The sequence below is a fragment of the Xenopus laevis genome, chromosome 2L (genome assembly GCF_017654675.1).
Source record: "Xenopus laevis strain J_2021 chromosome 2L, Xenopus_laevis_v10.1, whole genome shotgun sequence".
Lineage (NCBI taxonomy): Eukaryota > Metazoa > Chordata > Amphibia > Anura > Pipidae > Xenopus > Xenopus laevis.
The window spans coordinates 141,405,382-141,411,049 of record NC_054373.1 but is presented as its reverse complement, the minus strand read 5'-3'; positions in this window follow the sequence as shown (position 1 = coordinate 141,411,049).

Below are 5,668 nucleotides of genomic sequence, written 5' to 3'. Positions count from 1 at the left end.
CGAATCACCGCGGAAACTGATCAGCAAGAGGAGGGAAGCGCTGAGTAGGACAGTGCTGAGAGAGGGCGGGGCCAAGGAGTGACGTAACGAACAATAACAACAAGAGCTCGGCCTGTGCCAGTATAGCTTTAATGCCAGGAATAATGAGCCTCTGCCTCTTAGTACCCACTGTGCTAAATGTTATAGGACTGTGGTGGAAATTAGAACTTGGATTTAGGTGACTGTGACTGTGAGAGATCCAAAGGTTGCAATAGTAATCCTAATCTGAGAGACTCCAGTGTAGGGTTGCCACCTTTTCTGGAAAAAAAGACTGTCCTTCCTGTATATTTATCTTTTTTTTCCCCCTATTAATAACATTGGGATCAGCCATCATTTTTACCTGCCAGGCCTGTAAAATACCGGCCAGGTGACAACCCTATTCCAGTGTCTTGAGAAGGGTTAGGAAGCTGGAAGTAAATTTGTAACCCAGTAACAGGGCCGGAACTAGGGTTGCCACCTGCCCGGTATTATACCGGCATGGCCGGTAAAAATTATGGTTGATCCCAATGTTATTAATAGGGGGAAAAAGATAAATATATAGGAAGGCCGGTATTTTTTTCCAGAAAAGGTGGCAACCCTACTGGTAAAAAATGATGGCTGATCTCAATGTTATTAATAGGGAAAAAAGATAAATATATAGGAAGGCTGGTATTTTTATACAGAAAAGGTGGCAACCCTAGCCGGAACTAGGGGTAGGTAGAAGAGGCACGTGTCTAGGGTGCAACCTCTTCTCTCGCCTTCCCCTGGTCCGGACCCTTGTACGAGGCCAGCGCTGACAAACGCGCGCATGCACACTCAATGGCGTGCCGGGAAGGGGGCCAAGTAGCTGGCCTGGACGGGCGCCCGGCTGGCTGACAGTGCTCCAATGTCAGTAGTTGTTTCAAATGATGTGGGCACTAACATAGGAGTGCTTACAGCCCAATTGACCTTTGTTCCTCCTGTTCCCATGTTCTAGCTTTGAGGTTGTCCTGATGAATATGTGATGCTTGGAGGTTTCAAATAAGCTTAATAAAATTTACACATGTGTAATTCTCAACAAAAAGCATAGTTTTGGAAAGGTGGACTCATTGAAAATGGAAAGGTAGAATCACTGGGGAGTCTCTCCCCAGTGGTTTTAGTTTTCCAAAAATGCACCAGCCCAGGGCCCTAGGCAACCCGGCCGTCTACGTCGCCTCCCTACTGTTCTCAACGAGGATGCGTGAGTGCGCATGCGTGGAAGACCCAAGGCAACGTAAGTGCGCATGCATGAAAGAGCCGAAGACCCATGAGTGCGCTTGCGTCGAAGAACGGGAGCACGCATGCGCACACTCACTATTCAGTACTGCTGCAGATTAAGGGCACAATGCTGCAGGTTAAGGGAACAAGGGTCCGAGCAGGGGATGGCGTCAGAAGAGGTACGTGCCTCTTCTGCCTACCCCTAGTTATGGCCCTGAAGTCAATGGGAGTTTTTTCTTATAGCGACTTTTTCGTCCAAATGCATAAGTCAATTGGCGGTTTTTCTTATGGGGTTTTTCTTTTTCTTGGCAACTTATTTGTCGAGGCAAATTTTGCTGCAGTTTTTCGACAAAATTCCCAGATGTCGAAATGTTGGATTTTGCCTGGGAATGCATGGGTGGCGAAAAAATTTGCTCATCACTAGTCCCTGCTGCATAGTCCTGCCGGATTTGTGGAAAGGCCACCTACACTCGGACCTAGGGCGGCAGGATTTTAGGGGGGCGGCATGCTGCCCAACCACACCCACATTGGTTCAAAAACACTGGTGATGCTCAGGAGAAACAATAATTTTTTAAATTTCCTGTGTGCCAATCCCCATTGCTCCGGTCCAGATGATGAAAATTTGCACGAATAAAGAGGGGACAGGGGCGACGAACGGCAGTGGGCCTAGGGGCGCCAACTGGGTACTGTTGCGAAGAAACAAGAAATAAGCACACCTCCCCTAGCTGCTGCTTTCCCAAGACCAGCAAGGATTGTTTTCTAATTGAAACTGCAAAACTCATTTAGCAGGTTTTATGGCTGGAGGAAGCCTTTAAAACACTGTTATATAAAGCATATAAAAGCAGCTACCAACTTTATAACATAGAAACTATTTCACAGAGTTAAACAGCAGAATAATACAGAATGATAGTATCCCAAATGGTACGCTACATATTTACAGTTGTCAAGTCCAAATACTGGAGTAACTGGCATTTTTACATATATTGTATTTAAATGTCCTGGTAAAGTAAATGGAAGTTAGGTTATATGCTTGATATTCATACTTTTGGCTGCCCTGGGTGTTATTCAAACTTTAGAAGCACAAAAAAATGCATAGTGACATTTTTATTTCCACAGTGGAAAACAAACCACAATTATGGTAGTGATTTTTTTGAGCCAAATCTAGTTAGTCCTCAAGTTTTCACTAATAACAGGATGTAGAATTTTATATGCCAATAAAAAAAAAGACTTCATTGGCAGTGTTGGTGCGTCATCTGCTCTGAAGCATTCAGTAATTAGGCCATCCAGTTCTTTTCAGAAAAAGGAATGAGAACTTCAGAGCTGAAATCAATACCTCTCTTCTCAGACCTTGGGCACAAGAAATGTGTACTTAATGATAATTACAAATGTATCTTTTTGTTTTACAAAAAAATGTTGTAACAGCCATGGATAAATATATAACAAAATGTTATTGTTTTTAATTGTAAGCAGATATATGTCATCTGTATTGTTGCAGGTGCTTACTTCCGCCTGTGTTTTTAACTCATCATTTGTTAATTAGAATATAAGCCATTGGTAACTTTTTTTTAACTGTCAAGATGTCTAGCCTGTGAACCCAAAATTCTAGCATGATTTTTTGGCACGTCCTGATAATATAGACCAACATTTTTAATGCAGAATTTAGGTTCACTACACATAGCACTGCTGGATGATATATCTGCCCAGCTAAGGAAGATAGGGTTACCTGCAACCTGCATTCTTGCAATGTACGTTTGAACAAGCTTAAATATTACAAAAAAGGTGTATTACATTTTGGTCAAAATATGTAAGCTTACATGCCACAACAAGGCATCTCATTTTATGCTACAGAGTGGGTTAGACCAAGTGTTCACAATCTGTATCTTTGTTTCAAGTAAATCGATGCATGTCTAATAGCAGGCCAAGGATCAATGGACCACTTAAAGGGGAAGGAAACCTAGTCGGCGCAAACCCCCACCCCCCTCCCATTTGTTGCCCACCCTCCCTCCTCCCCCCTGGCCTACCCGTCCCGCTGGGCAAATGCCCCTAACTTGTTACTTACCCTTCTGCGCAGGTCCAGTCCAGGGAGTTCACAGACGACATCTTCTTCCACGCGATCTTCTTCCTGCTGTGAACGGCGTTTTGGCGCATGCGCAGTAGGATAATTTCACCGGTACGGATCTACTGCGCATGCGCCAAAAATCACGCGCAGTAGATCGTACCGGCGAAATGATCCTACTGCGCATGCGCCGTTCAAAGCAGGAAGAAGATCGCGTGGAAGAAGATGTCGTCTGTGAACTCCCTGGACTGGACCTGCGCAGAAGGGTAAGTAACAAGTTAGGGGCATTTGCCCAGCGGGACGGGTAGGCCAGGGGGGAGGAGGGAGGGTGGGCAACAAACGGGAGGGGGGGTGGGGGTTTGCGCCGACTAGGTTTCCTTCCCCTTTAAAGGGATGGTTCACCTTTGAATTAACTTTCAGTATGCTATAGAATGGCTTATTCAAAGAAACTTTTCAACTGGTCTTCATTTTTTATTTTTTCTAGTTTTTAAATTATCTGCCTCCTTTTTCTGACTGTTTCCAGTATTCAAATGGGGGTCACTGACCCCATCCAAAAAACATTATGAACTATATTTTGTGTGCACTTTTTAGAAACTGTGTGCACCTTAATCCTGGCTTTCCTAGTAACCATGATTCAACTTATTGAATCATGGTTACAATTTCTTGTTTAACTTCTGATTATAAAATTCCAGAAAGGCTTGTTTACAGATTTTTGCAAATGTTTAGCACTGCTCACAAGGTAAAATCACTCGCTGGCGATTATTACATTTCGCATTATTGTTAAGCAAAGGTTTAGCATTAACACCAGCTCTGTATTTAATTACATACGGTACACTGCGAATGTTCACAAAAACCATTTGGTCGCAAACTTTAAGATGAAGTCATTGAGGTCTTTAATTAGTCAAAAAGGATGCAAACATGGTCGCTAACGTTTGCAATCGTCTTTTCGTATGTTTTTTGCGTTAACAAAACATATTACTACCTTGTTAGGGTGATGGCAGGTAGGGTACACTGTCGCCTATGACAAAGTGTCTGAAAATACCTTTGCCTCCAAATTATTGCATGAAAAATACTTCACATATGATGCCATACATAACTGCATGAAAATTACTTCTTACACTGATGCCCCACATTAAAAATCTCTAGGTGAGATACGTGCAACATAGTGCCTGTCTGACACCATGCTAAACTTTTGCCCTGAACAATATACCTCAGTTTTTATCTTAATATACACCCCTTCATTCTCTAGACTCTGCTTCTGACTTTTACCTCTCTGCTATAACAGCTTGCGTTTCCCAAGGGCAAGATTCTGCTCAAGTTCCTGCATGTCTGCATTCCCTGCCACTACCTATCAGACTCTCCCTTAACTCAAAACATTCAAAGCCTCCCAGAAGACCCACTTCTTTAAAAAAAGCCTCTGTGAAGTTAACACACCTTGAAAAACAGTTCTTTACAACGCCCTTATTGATTGTAAGATCTTGCAAGCAGGGCCTTCTAATCCTCCTTTTTCATTCTGTAACTGTTAAATTATAGAAAGTCCCCTATTTTATAGACAGATTTGATAAACTGTATTGGGTTAGATTCAATTCAGTGAGGAAAAAGTTATCTCCTACAGTAATTCATCTCCAGTTTTTTCCCATAGACTTCAATAGAGTTTGCACGAAATGACGATAAGTGCTGTGAGTCTGAGCTAAAAGTGGAATAACTGTGTGTCTATACAACATTTTTTATGTGCTCCACAATATATTTTGCACACTGGTTTGTGTACCCAATTGCATCTCTGTGGTCTTGAAGTAAAACAGTGAGATTCATAAATCACAAAGCTCACAATATACAGCTGTATGTCTATGCCAATAAAACATTTTGGTGGTATACTTTTAATATACTCAATTTTATAGTTCTAATTTATTGTACAGTGGTTTACAGATAGTTTTCATTGTTAGCACTAGTCCCTACTATTGGTGCTTAAAGTCCAATTGCCCTACCTTATTTATACAACACACATCATCAATTTTATTGCAAACCTGTTAACTTGCTTATTTGTTTTTGCAGGGTGGCGATTCTATTCCCTGAGGTGGCTCCTGCAATGATCCTTCCCCCCCCCCATTGTCCCTAAGTCTTTGGAGTGTGGGAAGAAAACAGAGTTCTTGGATGTAACCCATATATACACAGGGACAACAAATGCATTCAAGACCTCGGAACAGGAAGGCAGCAATGCCTCCTACAATGCCTGGCAGAAGGCCATAATAAAAGAAAATGTTTCACTGTGCAATGTTAGGATGCCTTGCCTGACAATACATTTTGAATCCAAGTAAAAACTGTTATTTTGCTCAGTTAGTTTAATATTTTCACAAGTAG